The sequence below is a fragment of the Aedes albopictus genome, chromosome 1, assembly GCF_035046485.1.
Source record: "Aedes albopictus strain Foshan chromosome 1, AalbF5, whole genome shotgun sequence".
Taxonomy (NCBI): Eukaryota; Metazoa; Arthropoda; class Insecta; order Diptera; family Culicidae; genus Aedes; species Aedes albopictus.
Genome location: NC_085136.1, coordinates 237,942,415 through 237,964,394, shown reverse-complemented (window position 1 = coordinate 237,964,394; position 21,980 = coordinate 237,942,415). Strand labels below are relative to the sequence as shown.

The following is a 21,980-nucleotide window of genomic DNA, read 5'->3' as shown; positions in this document are numbered from 1 at the left end:
AAATTATTTTGAACCACCAGCTCACGAAAAATCCATCTTTCCTCTCTAGATGCCACGGTAATCCAATGGTGTTCAAAAGACGTGACAAATCAACCGTAATCAGAAAAGAAATCGGCTTAAAGAAGTGACCTGCACATTTCATTCGCATCTCGGACTCGTAAATTCAACACGAGCGCATCACCTACCAACATCGTTGTGCCTAGCCCATTCAGGAAGTCATGTGATTGAGCGTTCGTTGTGACCAGGGGTCTTTTCACCCGAGACAGTCAAGATTGAAGAAGATTCCTCCCGGATTGTTGGTTGTTAGACCTTTTCGTGTACCGGCGGTCGCGGGCATGCTTCTCAAATTAGATTGTTTTGATGGAACCGTGGCACGGGGTGACTTCGGTCAACTACATTACATATACCTTCCATGGAAAGCAGACAGCTAGCTTTGATTGATAGCTATTCAAAATCAAAGTCACTGTCACTGTGACCGGGCTGAAAACCGTCATTCAGATTAAATAATTAAATCAAGATAAAAACCCGTTGATAAGTTTTTCTAAATTAAACCAACAGCGACGAATCTTTTATTTTACCTGCTCTGTTACACTACTAAACAAAACATGCAGTAATTCTTTACCTATTTACTGGCCATTTGTAAGAGCTGATCAACGTTCTCCCCCTTTACGGCATGTTGAGAAAACGAGAAAATCTGTTCTCGGGAAAGATTCATCAGTACCATCTGGGCGTATATACAGGGGATGGCCAAAATGTTTGGGATAGGCAACTTTTTTTTCTCTCACAAAAAAGTTCAACAAGCTATAACTTTTCATAGGGGCATCAAAAAATCTCAAATTTTGACTGTTTGTCAAACTATTACGTGTGCATCGTTGGTACAAATTTGGGCTCGATTAATTAAAATTTCGCAAAGTTATAACCGTTCGGGTAAAACACTATTTTTCAAACAACTCATTTTTGAGGTGTCATATCTCGGAAACCAGTGAGCCGAATTAAATGAAATTTTGAACGTATACTAACAATATGTAAATGCTTCACAAACTATTAAAACATAGGTACTTTTCAAACGTTGGAAAAAGTTATCATGGATTGACACTTTTTGGATTTTTCTCGAAAAAATGTAATTTGTTTACATCAATGTCAATAAATTTTAGTGTTGATATCCAAAGATTTTCCACTTCTGTTCTCAAGTTATCTCTAATCAGATATATTAGAGCCTATTTAGATTGAAGGAAGAACACATTTAGTATTTTTTGTCTGGTATTGTAAATTTGACTTATTTTCCTCTATATGGGTAAAAATTTCAATCCGGTATAACTTAATTCGCCGTGAGAAAATATTACATTTTATAACGTCGTATTAAGTATCAATATATTGTTGATAAACGTTATAAAATTCATTCAATTCGGCTCACTGGTTTCCGAGATATGACAGTTCAAAAATAAATTGTCTAAATAATAGTGTTTTACCCAAACGGTTCCAACTTCGCGAAAAATTATTCAATCGAGCCCAAATTTGTACCAATGATGCACATATAATAGGTGGACAAACAGTCAAAATTTGAGATGTTTTTATTCACTCTATGAAAAGTTACAGCATGTTAATTTTTTTTTTGTGGGAGAAAAAAAATTGCATATCCCAAACATTCTGGCCATCCCCTGTAAGTGGCTTGGAGCTTGGAAGAAGGGAGCAGATCGTCACTCTTCGGATGGCATTTCCGTTTGGCCGAGTGAGGTCTATTTGATGGAGCTATGGCTACAATAGAAAAAAATCGGAGACAAAGGTGAATGGAACTGAGCGCACGAGTTAACTGTTTGTTTGTGAGCAGCTTGAGCAGCTAATAACAGGTTCCATTGTCCCCCGCGGTAGATGGTATTTTAGGCAAAGGTGCCGGCTGCGTGTCGTGTTCGGAAGATGCTCGCTTAGCAGTTCTATGATGGTGTGTCGAAGATAATGAGGGGCTTGCTGTTCAAATGTGCCGGCATGAATGATGGGAGGAAGTTAGGTGCATACAAAATGTTTCTTTTGATGATGTGAATTTGTACGGCTTGGTCATTTAGCGTTTAACATAGAACTTCGATGTATGAATTTGTAATCAAATGTAGGATTAAATAGATGCAGTTTATGCTTACCGAAAATATTGAAGTAGTTCCATCAGATTGGAAGATGCTGAAACAAAAAGGCAGATTCACATTACAATTCACGCAAAATGGATGTTTATAAATTATTTACGGCATAAAACATATAAAGGGGATGGCCAAAATGTTTGGGATAGGTAACTTTTTTTCTCTCACAAAAAAGTTCAACATGCTATAACTTTTCATAGAGTGCATCAAAAATTCTCAAATTTTGACTGTTTGTCAACCTATTATGTGTGCATCATTGGTACAAATTTGGGCTCGATTGATTAATGTTTCGCAAAGTTAGAACCGTTCGGGTAAAACACTATTTTTCAGACAACTCAATTTTGAGCTGTCATATCTCGGAAACCAGTGTACCGAATTGAATTAAATTTTGAACGTACACTAACAATATGTATGTGCTTCATAAACTATTAAAACATAGGTACTTTTTAAACGTTGAAAAAAGTTATCATAAATTGACACTTTTTGGATTTTTCTCGAAAAAATGTATTTTTTTTACATCAATGTCAATATATTTTAGTGTTGATATCCAAAGATTTTCCACTTCTGTTCTCAAGTTATCTCTAATCGGATATATTAGAGCCTATTTAGATTGAAGAAAGAACACATTTAGTAATTTTTGTGTGGTATTGTAAATTTGACTTATTTTCCTCTGTATGGGTAAACATTTCAATCCGGTATAACTTAATTCGCCATTAAAAAATATAACATTTTATGAGGTCGTATTAAGTATCAATATATTGTTGATAAACGTTAAAAAAATCATTGAATTTGGTTCACTGGTTTCCGAGATATGACAGTTCAAAAATTAGTTGTCTAAAAATAGTGTTTTAGTGAATTTTTTTGAGGGAGAAAAAAAAGTTGCCTATCCCAAACATTTTGGCCATCCCCTGTATGTTACAACATTTTACAATCACAGGGCCCATATAGACACAGGTCGGTAAACGATTAATGCGCTGACGCGTTTGATATTAATCGACCATTGTCGTATGTGTATTACTCTTACTGTTGTGTGGGGTGGTCATCGTGACCAAATAAATCATAATCGTGATGAAGACCGTGACGTGTATTTCCATATAACTAGTGGATCATATCACCTACCAGAGGTGGCTCCTAGATCTACTAACTCTACCTTACAAACTATCACTCCTTCCCGTGACAACTGTGGGGATGCTGTGGATTCCACGGTATCTAGTAGCAACGGTTGTCAAACTAACATTCCTTTCCTTTCCTGATGACCGTAAGGACGTGACCGTTGCCGTTATTGACTCTAAATTGCTGAACTCTCGAATTGTACACATTGAGAATGGTTAGCTAGTCCCAACCTTTCACATTCACTGGTTCTCTGTGCAACTTCGATTGTTCTGGTCAATCACGGAGTAGCAACTACGATGTGTACGGTTGTTTTTGCTTTGCTTTGCTTCAAAATCAAACCAGTTTTAATGAAAATTTATCACTGCACTTTACATAGCTTTCGGACGAGTGAAAAAAATCTTTTGCTGGGGGGGGGGGGGGGGTAAACCCTAACCAACCGCCCCCCCCTCCCCGTGGCTACGCCAGTGACGCTCGTAAAAGCTTTGAAAATACTACACCATAAATTTATGCTCCTAACAGGGGATTAATTGAATGAGAGGCTAGAGGCTATAGTCAATTGATATTCCAATGGTAAACGAAAAACTGAGTGGTTACCTACCTCATTTTCAGCTTTAAATGTCGGTTGATACTGAAACTTCACAGCACTGTTTGTTGAGGACTGAAAGATGGATTCTTGAGCATTAACCGCTAAGCCAGGCTTATCCATATAGTTAAACCATGAGTAACGCGGACTCAACCCCTTTTTGTTTTCAAGCAAATCTTGAAACACGTTTCATGTGTTAAATTGCTTTGGTCGCATCTGTCATTCGAGTTTCTCTTTACTCCGGATTTTACTCTCTACGCTCTCTCAAAAGAGGTAAACCATGTTCAAGCTTGAATCAGTACACATGACTGTAATAAAGTTTGGTTACATTCGAGGATTATTCAGTTGTTTCCTGTAGTTCTTTATCGCTTATTTACGATCTATACAGCGTCAGTGCCTACTTGTTTTGTTTTGATAGAATGTGTGGACGTGGGTTGCAATGCTGTGCTCCGTGAAAGGTTGCCGTCGGAAGAGTCACGTTAGTGTTTTATCGTTTCTCGGCGGATGTGTCTCTGATCAAAATGAGAGATGGAAAATGGTTTGATCATATGTGAGATACAGTTTGTTTAAAAAAAAGTTAAAGTTGAAGATATTTTTGTATTCCAATTTTACAATACTTCCTAACCGATCACACAGGATGACCATAACCTCAAGCTCCCGATTTAGGCTCCTGTTGAGAGAGCAAATTGAGTCAGTCTGCGAGACCCAGGTTAACGCTTAAGCGGGAGTACAGAAATCGATCCTTAGTTAATAATTGTAAACTTTTAGTGGCTACGCAGTCTTTATTCTTAACCTTCCGTAACTCGCGCGGTTGACTACCTGTGACGGCACCACGCTAATACTGAGTACAAAAAGCGAGATTTTTTCAACGTGTTGTATAAAATACAACAGCGCGATCGCTCGAGGGTTAAAAAGGGGTTTATTGTTTACATAACGTTTCGGCTCTTAGGGAAAAACATTGGGTAAACAATAAACCCGTTTTACGAATAAAAACTGCGTAGCCACTAAAAGTTTCCAGTTTAAGTAACAATCGTTTCCTTAAAAGTTAATAATTGTGAAAGCTATCATAGAGCACTAAGCTGAAAAGCAATGGGACGACAGATTTCATCTACTGCATATTGGCCTTAGGAGAGCTTTAAGGTGTAGTGAGCATTCAGAATCTTCTCAACAGTCCATGGACTCAACACTACAATATTCTACGACAACTGCAATATTTGCATAGAGCACAGAGTCGAGGCAACTTATACAGGGTGACTGGTAATTCGTGTTACACCCGAAATGAGGTGAAAGTAGACCACATTTGCAGCAAAAAATTGTTCTACAGGTAGGTCCGGAAATCACTGCTAAGTGAGTTATTCAAAAATTAGTGTTATTAAATTACCCCATCTTTAAACATCTCTAACTCAGAAACTATGAACCGTATAATCAATCTTAGCGCATGGATAGAAAGCTTAAAGCTTTGTCTTTTAATGCTCTTTGGACAGGTAATTGATAAAAAGTCATTTAAGTGCAGAAATTTTGACTTTTATGTAAAAAGTGCCTAAAAATGTACCCCCTTTTCACTTTTTTTGATAGTTTACTCGTGAAAAACATAATAAATGTGAGAAATGTTCTTCTACAAAACATTCATTTTTTGATACGCTACCAAACTGTCCTTTGGTGCAACATTGTATCTTTCATAGTTTTGTCACAATCTTGATTTCAAAATTTTGTGAAATAAATCAATGTTTTTATTGCAATACTGTCTGGCAACCCTACACGTTTGCTTGCTGTTGGTCGTCGTGCGCATGGCAACGAAGTCCAGCGTCGCGGCGGCGGTCATCGTTTGACAGAGCCAACAGTGAACGGCAAATTGCGCGCAATGTTTATGAATCAATCTCAAGGCATCCTTTTCTTTGGGTGAAGATTCAATTCGCCTAGATGCCATACACCACACCCAAACCCTCTCACTGGTGGAATTTAGCGAGATCATAACGCTGGGTGGCACCGTTTTAAGGGATATTCAAACCTACGGGCCGAGACTGGGTCCGGGCCGGGGCCGCGGCCGAGACTCGATAGGGCTTTTGTCGCTTCGTTCTCACTGCACACAATGCTCACCGGGCTATAGCGCCTGCGCACCAGCAATTTATGTTGCGCGAACGCACGCACAGTATGAAGCGGTTGTCATTTATTTTTGTTTTTTGTTTCTGCGCACTTTCTCCAGTGCGTTTGATTTACATTCATCCAGAACTTTCTTTTGTAATATCTACAGGAATCTGGGATTCCTCCAGCTTTTTCTATGATTTCCCTTGGAGTGCTTTTTGGGACTCTCCCATAGTTCTTTCTGGAAAACCTCTAATGAGATTCTTCTAGGAGTCCTTTCTGGTATTTCTCCAGCTACTCCGTCTGGGTTTTTGTCCTTGAGTTCTCCTAAAATTTCTTCTGGGATACTTTCAAGAACTGGTTTAGAATTTTTCTTCAGAAATTCCTCCAGGAGTAGCTTCCCACAGTTTATTTATTTTTAGTTCAACGGGAAGCCCTCCTGAAGTTCCTGAGAGTGAGTCCAGGAGCTCCCCAGGCATTTCTCCAGGGCACCCCGAAAAAATACCAAGGAAATTTCTTTAGAATTAGCCCAAGAATTCCTCCAGCATTTGTCGTAGAATCACCCTAGGATTTTACTGGGAATTTCTCCATTATAACTCTGGAAATTGATGCTGGAGTTCTCCAGCAATAATGAATGCTTCTCTTCAGGATTTTTCCCGAAAATTACTGGAGGACTCAAGGGATTTCTCCACAAATTCCTGCATTAATACCACCAGGACTTCCTCAAGGGATTCCTCCAAAAAATCCTCCACGATGTCAACTAAAAATTCTTCCAGTAGTTCTTCCAGAAATAACTCCAGAAATTCATCTCGAAGTTCCTACAGGATTTTCTCTTCAGGAATTGTGGAAGGGATTTCATCAGGAATTCTTCCAGGGATTTTACAAGACAATTTTTCAATAAATTGCTCCAAGATTTTCTTTAAGAATTCCGGCAAGGATTCATCTAGGAATTCCTCTGACGATTCCTCTAGAATTTTTTCTACGGTGTCCCCCAACAATTCTTGCAATTCTACCAGGAAATTCTGCAGGGATTCCTCCAGGAATCCCACCATAAATTCCTCCTGTAATTGCTGCAGGAGATTCTCTAGAGGTTCCTCCAAGGATTCCTCTAGAATTCCTTCCAGAATTTCTCCCAGGAAATCAAAAAGAAATTCATCCCAGGAAATCATCAAGAAATTCCTCTAGAAATTCCTTCAGTAATTCCTCCAGAAATTCCTTCAGTAATTCCTCACAGAATTCCACTAGGAATTTCTACAGGGATTTCTTCAAAAATTTCTCCAGAAAGTACTCCAGGCATTTCTCCAAGAATTACTTCATGAATTTCTCCATAAATTATTCCAGGAATTCCTCCAGAAATTACATCAGGTACTGTTCCAGGAGTTCCTCCAAGAATTCCACCGGAAATTCCTCAAGGAATACCTCCAGAAATTCCATCAGGTATTTTTCCAGGAAGTCTTCTTGGAAATACTCCGTGAGTTACTCCAGGTATTCCTACAGGATTCTTACAGATGTTTATCCAGGAACTACTGCAAGATGTCCTCCAATTTTTTTTTCCAGGAATTCCTCCAGTGATTTCTTCATAAATTAAATGTAAATGCTCCAGAAAATTCTTTAGAGATTCCTTCAGAATTCCTTCCTGTATTTGCTCCAGGAAATCGTCCAGAATTTCGCCAGTGATTCCTTTAATAAATCTTCTATGGATTCCACCAGGAGTTCGTACAGAATATCCTCCAGAAATTCCTCCAGACATTCCTCCAGAAAACACTCCAGGAATTCCTCTAAGAATTTCGCCAGTGATTTCTTTCGTCCAGAAATTTCGCCAGTGATTCCTTTAATAAATCTTCTAGGGATTCCCCCAGGAATTACTACAGAATATCCACCAGAAATTCCTCCAGGCATTCCTCCAGGAATTCCTACAGAAAATACTCCAGGAATTCCTCCAGGAATTTCACCAGGAATTACTCCAGGAATTCATCCACGAACTTTTCCAGAAATTCCTCCAGGAATTCTTCCGAAAATTCCTCCAAGAATTCTTTCAGGATTTTTTCCATAAAGTCTTCCAGGATATACTCCATGAATAACTCCAAGAATTGCTTCAGGAATAACTCGAGGAATTCCTCCAAAAATTCCTCCAAGAATTCCTTCAGGAATTCTTCCATAAAGTCTTCCAGGATATACTTCATGAATAACTCCAAGAATTGCTTCAGGAATAACTCTAGGCATTCATCCACGAATTGCTTCAGAAATGACTTCAGGGATTCCTACGGCAATTCTTTAAAGAATTTCTGAATAAATTCTTCAATCATTTTTTTGAGGTATTTCTAAAAGGAATTCTGGAAAAATTCCGAAAGGTTTTTTTTGACGAATTCCTGGAGTAATCCAAAGAGAAACTATGGGAACCCTTGGATTGTTTCCAGGAGGAATTCTTGACGGCTTTCCTGGAGTAGTTCCTGGAGTAATTCTTGGAGGAATCCCGTATGTATTTCCTTGTAGAATTCCTGGAGGATTTTTTTGAGGACAGCCTCAAGTAGTTCCTGGAAGAATTGCCGTAGGAATCCCTGAAGTCATTTCTGAAGCAATTCGTGGAGGAATTTCTCGAGTTATTCCTGAAGCAGTTCTTGGAGTTATTCATGGAGTATATCCTGGAAGACTTTATGGAAAAAATCCTGAAAGAATTCTTGGAGGAATTTTCGGAGGAATTCCTGGAGGAATTTCTGGAAAAGTTCGTGGATGAATTCCTGGAGTAATTCCTGGTGAAATTCCTGGAGGAATTCCTGGAGTATTTTCTGTAGGAATTCCTGGAGGAATTTCTGGAGGATATTCTGTACGAACTCCTGGTGGAATCCATAGAAGATTTATTATAGGAATCACTGGCGAAATTTCTGGACGATTTCCTGAAGCAAATACAGGAAGGAATTCTGAAGGAATCTCTAAAGAATTTTCTGGAGCATTTACATTTAATTTATGAAGAAATCACTGGAGGAATTCCTGGAAAAAAAATTGGAGGACATCTTGCTGTAGTTCCTGGATAAACATCTGTAAGAATCCTGTAGGAATACCTGGAGTAACTCACGGAGTATTTCCAAGAAGACTTCCTGGAAAAATACCTGATGGAATTTCTGGAGGTATTCCTTGAGGAATTTCCGGTGGAATTCTTGGAGGAACTCCTGGAACAGTACCTGATGTAATTTCTGGAGGAATTCCTGGAATAATTTATGGAGAAATTCATGAAGTAATTCTTGGAGAAATGCCTGGAGTACTTTCTGGAGAAATTTTTGAAGAAATCCCTGTAGAAATTCCTAGTGGAATTCTGTGAGGAATTACTGAAGGAATTTCTGGAGGAATTACTGAAGGAATTTCTAGAGGAATTTCTTGATGATTTCCTGGGATGAATTTCTTTTTGATTTCCTGGGAGAAATTCTGGAAGGAATTCTAGAGGAATCCTTGGAGGAACCTCTAGAGAATCTCCTGCAGCAATTACAGGAGGAATTTATGGTGGGATTCCTGGAGGAATCCCTGCAGAATTTCCTGGTAGAATTGCAAGAATTGTTGGGGGACACCGTAGAAAAAATTCTAGAGGAATCGTCAGAGGAATTCCTAGATGAATCCTTGCCGGAATTCTTAAAGAAAATCTTGGAGCAATTTATTGAAAAATTGTCTTGTAAAATCCCTGGAAGAATTCCTGATGAAATCCCTTCCACAATTCCTGAAGAGAAAATCCTGTAGGAACTTCGAGATGAATTTCTGGAGTTATTTCTGGAAGAACTACTGGAAGAATTTTTAGTTGACATCGTGGAGGATTTTTTGGAGGAATCCCTTGAGGAAGTCCTGGTGGTATTAATGCAGGAATTTGTGGAGAAATCCCTTGAGTCCTCCAGTAATTTTCGGGAAAAATCCTGAAGAGAAGCATTCATTATTGCTGGAGAACTCCAGCATCAATTTCCAGAGTTATAATGGAGAAATTCCCAGTAAAATCCTAGGGTGATTCTACGACAAATGCTGGAGGAATTCTTGGGCTAATTCTAAAGAAATTTCCTTGGTATTTTTTCGGGGTGCCCTGGAGAAATGCCTGGGGAGCTCCTGGACTCACTCTCAGGAACTTCAGGAGGGCTTCCCGTTGAACTAAAAATAAATAAACTGTGGGAAGCTACTCCTGGAGGAATTTCTGAAGAAAAATTCTAAACCAGTTCTTGAAAGTATCCCAGAAGAAATTTTAGGAGAACTCAAGGACAAAAACCCAGACGGAGTAGCTGGAGAAATACCAGAAAGGACTCCTAGAAGAATCTCATTAGAGGTTTTCCAGAAAGAACTATGGGAGAGTCCCAAAAAGCACTCCAAGGGAAATCATAGAAAAAGCTGGAGGAATCCCAGATTCCTGTAGATATTACAAAAGAAAGTTCTGGATGAATGTAAATCAAACGCACTGGAGAAAGTGCGCAGAAACAAAAAACAAAAATAAATGACAACCGCTTCATACTGTGCGTGCGTTCGCGCAACATAAATTGCTGGTGCGCAGGCGCTATAGCCCGGTGAGCATTGTGTGCAGTGAGAACGAAGCGACAAAAGCCCTATCGAGTCTCGGCCGCGGCCCCGGCCCGGACCCAGTCTCGGCCCGTAGGTTTGAATATCCCTTAAAACGGTGCCACCCAGCGTTATGATCTCGCTAAATTCCACCAGTGAGAGGGTTTGGGTGTGGTGTATGGCATCTAGGCGAATTGAATCTTCACCCAAAGAAAAGGATGCCTTGAGATTGATTCATAAACATTGCGCGCAATTTGCCGTTCACTGTTGGCTCTGTCAAACGATGACCGCCGCCGCGACGCTGGACTTCGTTGCCATGCGCACGACGACCAACAGCAAGCAAACGTGTAGGGTTGCCAGACAGTATTGCAATAAAAACATTGATTTATTTCACAAAATTTTGAAATCAAGATTGTGACAAAACTATGAAAGATACAATGTTGCACCAAAGGACAGTTTGGTAGCGTATCAAAAAATGAATGTTTTGTAGAAGAACATTTCTCACATTTATTATGTTTTTCACGAGTAAACTATCAAAAAAAGTGAAAAGGGGGTACATTTTTAGGCACTTTTTACATAAAAGTCAAAATTTCTGCACTTAAATGACTTTTTATCAATTACCTGTCCAAAGAGCATTAAAAGACAAAGCTTTAAGCTTTCTATCCATGCGCTAAGATTGATTATACGGTTCATAGTTTCTGAGTTAGAGATGTTTAAAGATGGGGTAATTTAATAACACTAATTTTTGAATAACTCACTTAGCAGTGATTTCCGGACCTACCTGTAGAACAATTTTTTGCTGCAAATATGGTCTACTTTCACCTCCTTTCGGGTGTAACACGAATTACCAGTCACCCTGTATATATATACGTACAAATAGAGAATGGAATACAGTACCACATTTTCATTATGAACATTTTATCAAACATTTGGCGAGGAAAATGCTAAAGTTTTAAGTGATGACGATGTTGTTAATGATGACTTCTGCAACCTCAAGGACAGGCATGTTATAAATTCAAAATGACCGCCACAATGGCAAACTTCAACACCTACTCACAAGTTTAGGCGCACAAATCTCCCAAAAATAAATAAAATATAGCACCCCTAATCTTCATATTTTAAGTTTATTTCAAGTGAGCAAGAACAAAATAAAAATGATACTGTTTTATGAATCATTCTTTTTGATGTTTGTGCATTTGAAGTTCTGGGGCAAATGTACTGGTACAGAACCTTCAGAAGCTATCAAATTTGAAAATAAAGTCACACTATTTACGCTAAGGAATTCCCAAATGATTTCCGGGAGGAATCTCTAAAGTAATTCCAGGAGGAGCCTCTGATGGAACTTCTGGAGGAATACATGAAGAAACTTCGGGACTAATCCCTGCAGGAATTACTGTATGAAACCATAAAGAAACTTCTGCAGGAATCTCTGGCGGTTCAGAAATCTCTGCATAAACTTTTAACCCTCGAGCGATCGCGCTGTTGTATTTTGTACAACACGATGAAAAAATCTCGCTTTTTATACTCATCATTAGCGTGGTGCTGACGCAGGTAGTCAACCGCGCGAGTTACGGAAGGTTAAAGAAATCCCTGTTTGAAATTTTCGAGGAATTTCAGATTAAATCTCAGGAAGAATTCCAGGATTTCCCAAAAGAATCCAAGCAGGAATCAACGAAAAATATTCAGAAGGAAGTGAGGAATCCAAGAGGAATCTCCGAAAGAATTTCAGGAGAAATCACTGAAAGTATTCCAGAAGGAAATCTCGAAGTAATTCTACGAGGAATCCTGAAGGAATTTCTTGAAGAATCCCTGAAGGCATTCTAGGAGGAATCTTTGAAGAAATATAAGAGGAATCACCAAAGGAATTCTAGGAGGAAACCCCAAAGAAATTCCAAAAAAAAACAAAGATTCAAGAATTCCAGAGGAGTTCATAAAGGAATCTCCAAAGGACTTCTAGGAGGAACAGTCTTCAAGTAAACATGCACCGTGTTGCGCTTGGGTACAAAATATATGTGTGCAAGTTCAGCTCAAACTTGCACACGAGTTTGTTGTCATGTTTCAATCAAACTTGTGCACCGCGAACCTATGCTGTACACGAGTGCGTGTACCCATGTTTAAACATTCAGCTTGTACACGGCGTGCACATCGTGTACAGATCAATTCGCGTTCGGTTTTGCGTGGTGGAAGATTTAGACCAGATGCACACGAGTGTTAATTCACGCTGCGTCGCCGCATCGCTCCTGTGGGGTATGCGTTAACATTGCGTGCTGCACACAGTGCGGCGCAGTTTCGGTGCGGTGGTGTTGCATCCATTTGATTGTGTGATTCCTGTATCACATGTGAGTCATACCCAGTAAACCACAGATCGTAATGAGAAGTGCATTCAAAATCGTATATTTTGCTGTCAGAAATCAAAATCGTAAAAACCGTTGGAACTTGTGATAAAAAATGTCAAGTCCAATTGTATACAAATCGTTGCTACGATTTGTTTCGGAACAAGTTTGTTGTGTATAGAGCAAGTCATAAATAGCGCTAAATGAAGTCGTCGCTGTTTGCATACGTTTACAAGTCATATTTAATGTTAGTAAAGTTTGGGTGGAAATCGTAACGACTTAATGAAATTTGATGAAATCCGCGCTTCCCGGTAAAAGATCAATACACTGTAGTCATAATCTTTCTGAAACTGTGGTGTGCTGAAATTCATATCCTTGCTCCCTAGCTAAATCTGTTCACAAAATTAAATTCAGAGCAAGTGGCTTTGTACGAATTTCGGCACCGCGACGAGGTGATGGGGTGATGTTGGATGCAAAATGGAATAAGCACAGACAAACAGACGTATCACTTGGAACAAAATGCGATAAAAATCATCGTCACGCAAACATAATCGCCCAATGCTAATTTTGCTGTGCTACGCAAATCCACTGAGTAGATGGCGGTAGTGAGCAAACGTCAAACAGGAGCAAAAACGATGCGAGCGCCAAGAGCGAGCGATTTGCGAACTACAGAATAATTGAATAATCCGTTAAAAAGTAAAACGATGGGAAGTGAGTAGAGTGAGGCGTCTGTTTGTCTGTGGAATAAGCATCTCACTTGCCTTGATCATCACCGCCTGGCCGCTGATTATGTTTTGGGACTGGAATCATTCTCCCTACCAATAATGATATTCGGGCAAACTTTGGGAGTGTTCATAGCTACCGAAGGAAGACATTTGTCCCACAATTATTCCTACATGAGCAGTATACTTTTCCCACGACGACGACGACGACGTCGAAGCGTACACTCGAAGCGAGACTAATGTTGTAAACAAAACATGTCGTAATAAGCGCAAACCCAACTCGCTAGGAGTTGTGTATAAATTGGCAGCATCATTAGGTATACTATATATCAGTACAGCATTGTAATAAATGGAATCGCAATGACTTAGAAAAAAAATGCAGCCCGTCCCTCATATCATTCATGTAGAAAGGCAAAGGCAAGTTTCATAGGTGGTTTAGAAAGCTTAAGTTTATATTGGTCAACATTTGTGCTTTTCTCAAGGCAGATCAGTTAGTACAATGGTATGGGCTTGGGTTCATAATCTCGAGGAGCCGTGTTCTAGGCTAGCTGTCAATTTTTTATAGCTAATTTCGGACATCGTATTTCATATCACACGAAGTCGTATTTTGTTCTTTCGATTGATTATTTGGGACATCGTAATGATGATCATATGAAATCGCAAAATGTCGAATGTTTACTGGGTAAGTATTAAGTACGTATTAAGGTTTTTGTTAGATTACAGACTTATACATTAGAGGCTTTTGGGTTCGGACGTTTGTCGCTAGGCGGTGCTAGTGAGCACCGAAGCTTTATATTGCTTATATCTCAGGATCATGATAACATAGAAAGTTAATGCCCTTGGCAAAGTTGATTAACATTTCAAAGCGTTTTGGAAGGGTTGTTCGATTCAGCAATCTGGGGCTATCCATAAACAACGTGGTCTTTGAGGTGGAGACCGCCCCCCCTATACATGCTAACTTTTTCGTGGTTGAAGATAATACCACGCAGGGGGGCGGGTAGAAAAATGATCACGTGGTTTATGGACAGCCAACTGCCACTAGGCGGCGTAGGTAAATGTTGAACCTTGATCCTGAGAAATAGCAGTTTAATAATCGGTTGTAAAAAAAGAGCCACATTACTAGAAACACTCTAACTCCACGGTTCCCAACCATGGCTCTCGCGACCCCCCAGCCTGTCGTCACTGCGCTTTTCGTAAAACAATCGAAGCGTGCCTGCAAGCAGTTGGGGGGGTCGCAAAACGAAGGTTGAGAAGCCAAGCTCTAACTTTATGTAGACTTAACTATGCCCAAATTTGTACCAAATCAAGCTAAGTAGTTGGGGGCCGTTCATACACCACGTAGACTTTTTGGTAGGAGTGTTAGGTAGAGGGGGGGGGCGTTTGAGATGATCAAAATTTTTGTTCTACTTGGTTTATGAACAACCCCTTGAGGAACCAACAGTCATAATTTGAAAATTGTTGAAGATTTGATAATTTTTTATTGAATTTGGAAGAAAATGTAAAATTTGTTGGCTGTCTAGCGCTGCGTAGCGGCGAAATTTCGAATCGAACAAACTTCCATTAGTAAGTCCTTGACGAGATAACAACTTTGCTGAAGATACCATCTTTCTAAATAATCAGGATCTTGACATATACATGATAAAATGTCTCCAGTGTCATGTGTGTTTGTCTTTGATACCACAGAAATCACAGAAAAACAGATGATACACTGCTGAAATTGTGATCCCATAAATCTCAGAAATTCGATTACTTAGAGAGTTGGTGTCTTCGGCAAAGTTGCGCGGCTGGTTAAGGACTCATCGGGGATCATTTGATTCGAAATTCCACCGCTAGGCGGCGCTAGAGAGCCTTTACATTTCATATATCTAGGAACTTAGAACGATGGTGTCTTCGGCAAAGTTGTTTAATAAAATATGATCTCTGTGTTATTTAGCCGATTGTTTCTTGATTCCGCCACTGCAAATTTGCAAAAGCAAGTGTAAAAATTATCAAAAAAAAAGTTCATCAAGACGTAACTTTTTATAAATTGGGTCAAAAGTTTTGAAATTGTGACTGCTAGATCCTTAACCCTAAATTGGATCCATTGGACCCATTGGATCCATTGGATTGGGGTCCATTGGACCCCAGGCGCCTTTCAGAGCTCGTCTTTGATGGAACACACTCAGCGAGGTGACGAAACTGAGGCCACGAAGGTATCCCTTTTAGGGTTAACTAGTTAAGTAAAATTAAGAGAAATTTGGGCAATGGTTAAGCCTTCATGAACTAAGAGCGGTTATAGTAAGATGATTCGTTTTTGACTGCCTTTTTTTCAATTGCTATATCTGAGGATTATATGCGTCGAATGAAGTGAAATTTTTACCATTCACTAACGTCGCCTAGCAGTGCAATTGGAAATCTAACATAACAAAGTCTGTAACTAACAAACGTTACAGCGTTACAGGGGCGTTTTCTGGGATTTAGAAGGGTCTCAGATGAGTTTTGATGGCATTACAGTAAGTTTCAGAGGATTTTCAGTGGCGTTACCGGGGCGTTTTCGGGGCCTAAGGAAGTTCTCAGGTGCATTATAGGAGATCCGAAGGGGTTTTGGGAGACATTTCAGGAAGATTCTTTAGATTTTCAACGGATTTCGGAGGCGTTACAAAAGCGTTTTGGAGATTTCAAAGGTTCTAATGTGCAGGAAGTTTCAGGGATTTCTGGAGCCATTTCAGGATGTTTCTAGTGCTGTGTTATGATTCATAAAAAAAATATACAGATAGATGATGAAACATTTTAAATAAAACTATACTGCTAGACGGCACTAAATTTGTGTATCTTTGGATCCTGATAGCCTAGAAAGTTGCTGTCTTCATCAATTTAATTAATTTACGCAGAACTGTCAACAAGAAAATTATATTTTACAAAACATTGTTTTCTCAGTTCAGCTTAAATTCACAAATAAAAAGAAATTAAACAAAAAGTTCAACTTAAAAGTTTTATTTCTTAACTTCTTATTAAACTATGTATATTTTCGTATGAGTCAATAATTGTTCACATAGGTGCGCATTCAATGATAACATTAATTCATTTGCTGGATAACCTCGATGGCGTGTGGTAGAATATCTGAGTTGTAGCGGATCGTCATTAACCTTCCGTGCCTTGCGCGGTTGGCCACCTCCGTCAACACCACGTACAAAATACAACAGCCAGCGCGGTCACTCGAGGGTTTAATCGTCCAGCCTTTCTGATGACATGCGCATGTGATGGTTCTCCAGTAACTACTTTATGCCGAAGCACACAGAACATTGCACACAGATCATTGCACAAACAGAACATCAGCTTTAACAGGCGGCTGACTCAGCCCAGCAAAAGAATGCGCTTTTACTTGTGTACACTCATAGGCGCAGCGCTCCGGTGAACACACACAGCATTTGTACCCATGTTTGTACATGAGTACAAACCCGGTGCACAAACTTGTACACTGCGCTTGTGTTCAAGTGCATGTACAAGTTGCTTCGCGTGGATCGAACATTGAATGCAATGTTTATCTGGGTACAAAAACATTCGTACACGTTTGGTTTATGTTGCACCGTGAAGACTGAGGAGGAACCATCGAAAAATATCCCGGACGAATCCTCAAAGGAATTCCATGAGAAACCCCTCGAAGAATTTCAAGAGGAATTCCTGACAAAAAATGGGAGCTGTTTGGAGAAACCTACGCAGGAGTTCCAAGAGGAATCCTTTTAAGAATTCTATGAGGAACCCCTGAATTAATTTAGGTAGGAATCCCAGCAGGAATTCCACGAGGAAGCTCTGAAAGAATTCTAGCACGAATATCAAAGAAATTCCAGCAGTAATCCTCAAAGAATTTTCAACAGGAATTCACAAAAGAATTAGAAGTAATAATTTTCGATAGAATTTTAGGAGGGATTATCGAAGAAATTCCAGGAGGAAACCCCACTGGAATTTCACGAGGGATTTCCGCAGAAATTCATGGAGAAATCTCCGAAGAAATTCTAAGAGAAATCCCCTAATAAAGTCCATGACGAATCCCTGAAGGAAGTCCAGGAGGAATCCTTGACGGAACATCAAGAGGAATCCTCGAAGGAAGTCCAAAAGGAATCCCAGAAGGAATTTCAGGAGATATTCCTGCAGGAATCTCAGCAGAAATCTCCGAAAGAATTCCAGGAGGAATAATCTAAGGATTTCCAAGCGGAATCCTCGTTGGTTTCTCAAGAGAAAAACCCCGAAGGAATTTGTTGCCGAAGGGAAGGGTGCGGAGTCCAAAGCTGAATTTCTTTCAGCAGATCTAAAAATCTTCTTTTGTCGATAAGCTAAAGCTAAAAATATAGGTTTTATTAAATTCATTATCAAGCACTTCATATTGAATAACATACAATTTTTCAGTGGACCTTTGTCGCTGCCCTCACTTTCAACTCGGCATACGTCAATGGGCTTCGGCTTTGCCGGATCTGATAGTTTCTGCTGTGATAGTTAAGAGTTATCCTAAATGCCACTTTAAAGTCAATTAAGCTCTACTCCCGAGCAGAGGAAAATATCAAAATAATAACAACGGAATCACAAAACCTGTTTTTATATCTCGGTTTGTTATTATTAACTTATTAAGTCATCACCGTTCCATAACATGTTCTGTTGGGCAATCTTATTTTGTTATGTTCGTGCTCTTGGTATATTTTCTTTAAATTACATTTCAATCACTTGTTTTGTTGTAGCACAAGTTCAGTTATTATTGTGTCATTGAGAGTAGTACAAATATTTGATCATTAATATTACAACATAACTAGCTTTGCAATCAAAACTACACCATTCGAGATTTTCGTTGTACACAGCATTCCGTGAGGAACTGTAAGAGAAAATATAATTTTGTCATCAGTTCATCTTCTTACTGACATTACGTTACAGAGCCAACTTATCAGCCTTTTGTTTTATAAGCACTTTGAAAAGTATACCTGTTTTTTTTTTTTTGTCCCAGTTTCAGTTAGATATGAATACGAAAATAGAGAGTGTAATAGAGTGTTAGCCATTTTATGAAACATTCTGGATCAACTGGTGGAATTCAACGACGAACAACACATTCTCGACAAAAATGTAAAAAAAATAAGTTATCAAGAACTCCATTGATTATTTTTAGACATTTTATTTTTATTGATTTCACTGCATCGAGCCCACTTAGATTAACTAGGATAAATGTGTCAATCAATGAGGTAATAATGTAAATTAATCTTATGAACAATAAACCACCTAATAAAGGGTTTCAAAACGACGGTAGTTTTTCATCGTATGCTTTTTGGAAAATAAACGAGAACTATTGTTTCTCTCTGTTTTCGATAAGAAATCGCGTCCCAATTATGAATGAAACATTTAACAATAGATCCTATTGTTGCGTATCCCATTGAATGCATATGGGACTTTAGAGGAGTTCCTATCCGCAACAGAAAAAAAAGCAAATTTTGTTTTCAGATTGTTATCAATAACGTATTCATATCAAAATTTGTTATTAAAATATTTTCAAAATTCGCTGTTATTAAGTTGTTATTGAAACTAACAAAACATGTTATTAAACAGGTCTTCCAGGAACATTTTTTTGTTATAATATTTGTTATTTTGCCGCTTATGACAGACAAGTTTATAACAGGATATGTTATGTAAATAACATGAAAATAACTCTTTCCGCTACTCAGTTATTTTTCCAAAATAACACATTTTATTATGCTGTTGCTATTCTCGTCTGCTCGGGCTTACAAGATTATTTGGATATAATTTCTAGAATTCACTTCTTCCACGCTTTACTAGTTTACTTGCTTATATCTGTCTAATCGGTTTCTTTTACTCTCATTCACTCCATTGTATCGCTATCTAGCCCAAAATTTTGTTCCCCTTGAGCCAAATTCAAAGATACGCAATTGTATCGCAACAGAATTTCAAAAGAAATCCCTGAAGGAATTTAAGAAGAAAACACTGAAGGAAATCAAGAAGGAAATCCAGAACAAATTTCAAAAGGAATCCCCGACGGAATTCTGAAATCACTGGAGGAAATCAAGAAGGAAATTACGAAGGAAATTACGAAGGAATTCCAGAAGGAATTCCTTGAAGATTTCCTGAAGAAAATTTAGCAGGAATCTCTAAAAGAGTTCTAAAAGTAAACACCAAAGAAATTTCAGGAGGAATCCACGATGGAAAGATTCTCTGAAGGAACTTCTGGAGGAATACCTGAAGAAATTCAGGATGAATTCCTGAAAAAACATCTGCATGAGTCCCCAAAACTTCTGGAGGCATTGCTGAAGAAACTCCTGGACTAATACCTGTAAGAGCTCCTTTAGGAATTTCAAAAGGCTCTTCAGAAGAAATCCCTGCAGGAACTACTTATTTCTAAAGACCTGCTGCAGGAACTCCTGAAGGAACTTCTTACGGAATCCTTGATGGATCTGTTAATCCTCCTGAAAGAATCTCTGAAATTGCTGAAACTGACCTTTCGATGAATCTTGGCACTAAAGAATAGAACATGAGAATACATGATTGTTTAAAATAAATTAATATACTTGTTTTGTAATCCAGAGGCTAAATTTTACCGATGAAAAATTTTATCCGCAGTATACTTTGTTCAGAAACTGTATGTAAACAACATTAAGCCAATTTGTCCCATGTTCAGTTTTGATATCAGCTGTCCAATGTTCGATTATGCAGCTGTCCCATGTTCAATTTTTCAGCATAAGCTATTGTTTTTTTTTTTTCAAAAGCTGATATACGCAGTTTGTGCGCATGAAATGTCCGAGAATCTCTGAAGGAATCCTGAACCTTCGCCGGAAATCCAGATATAATTTGTGAAATTCAACATGGGACAGCCTGTACTGCAGAATTTGCCATGGGACAGCTTATGATGAAAATTATAACATGGGGCAGCTTATGCCGAGAAAACTTCGAAAATTGCTTGATTAATGGGCATTACAGTCCAACCAGAGGTTTTCTTTAAAAAGTTTAAGTAAATTGAATGTTCGTGATCTTTTTTGTTCGTACTTCAATGATAAATACATACCAATTCTAACGTCTAAAGGGGTCTCAAAGGCGTTTGACACTGTTTGAACGACTTAAGGGTAAAGTCTTCGGTATACCAATCCGTGTGGTCAACTAATGATATTTAATGAAACTCAACATAGGGGAACTTACGTATTTTCGGCAGTTTTGTTCTCTTCGTCATGGGGGGTTTTTTGAAGCCTGTTGATCTCAAAGTTGGCCTCTAATCCTTCCCAACTAAGCTGAGTTATATGCCCAAATTTCAGGCAATTTGACCCACAAAAACCCCCATGACGAAGAGAACAAACCTGCCGATAATACCCTTTGTCACCCTATACAGGGTGTTAGTTTCATGAGTGCAAACTTTTTAATGGGTGATAGAGGACCATAAATGGTGAAAAAAATTGTTCTACACATATGGTCAAATCTCAACCGTTACGTAGTTATTGAACTCCCAATGTTTTTGACTCTTATTGTCTTTACTGGCTATAACTTTAAAATGGTCAAACTTATCGCAGTTTTTTTACCCTTATTCGAAAGATTATTGAATTTTCTATCAAATGACATCTTTCAATCGATTGGTTAAGTTAAATAACTAAGTTCTCTAGAGCAAAATAGCTAAAAATTGTGTGTTTTAATTCGTTTATGTCAATTATCTTTGAAAAATGCATTTTAAATAAAAATTCTTTCTTTGGCAAAGTTGTGGCCCCTGTTTCACTCTACAATTCGTTCTTTGACGCCAAACTTCTAACTCTTATTGTTTTCTTCCAATTTTGATTTAAATGTGCGGCACAGTGCGCAAAAAAGTGCTTACCATGACGGTTGGAAATTTATGATCTGAAATGCGACGTTTAAATTGAAATTGCAAGAAAACGATAAGAGATAGAAGTTTGATGTCAAAGAACGAAATGTTGAGTGGAACAGAGGCCACAACTTTACCAAAGAAAGAATTTTAAATTATTACGCATTTTTCAAAGATAATTGACAAAATCAAGTTACACTACTACACTACTAGTACACTACTTTTGAGCTATTTGTTCTAGAAAACTTAGTTATTTAACTTAACCAATCGATTGAAAGATGCCATTTGATAGAAAATTCAATAATCTTTCGAATAAGGGTAAAAAAATGCGATAAGTTTGACCATTTTAAAGTTATAGCCAGTTGAGGCAATAAGTGTCAAAAACATGGAGAGTTCAATAACTACGTAACGGTTGAGATTTGACCATATGCGTAGAACAATTTTTTTCACCATTCATGGTCCTCTATCACCCTTTAAAAAGTTTGCACTCAGGAACCTAACACCCTGTATATACATGAAAAAGATGGATCAATTATTAGTGAAATTCTGAAAAATCCACAGCTCAGATGAGATTTGAACTCAAGACCCTTATTCACCAGACAAGTGCTTTTCCAACTTCCTTCCTCATCAAGTGGATGGAGAAGAGACGCTTGTAAGATAGGCAACAGTTTCAACACTAAATAAATTGCT

At 38.5% G+C, this 21,980-nt stretch overlaps 1 protein-coding gene across 3 annotated transcripts in view; it reads right to left on the bottom strand.

Annotated features, from left to right (window-relative positions):
- LOC109425343 (uncharacterized) overlaps nucleotides 1-21,980 on the bottom strand; it is a 165,746-nt gene that overhangs the window by 123,648 nt on the left and 20,118 nt on the right. For 2 of the 3 annotated variants that reach the window (XM_062846472.1, XM_062846473.1), the window contains exon 2: nucleotides 2,133-2,169. The exons of the other annotated variant lie outside the window; for it this stretch is intronic. The gene's annotated coding sequence lies outside the window, so the exon portion shown is untranslated. The remainder of the gene's footprint in view (nucleotides 1-2,132; nucleotides 2,170-21,980) is intronic. 3 annotated transcript variants of the gene reach the window in all.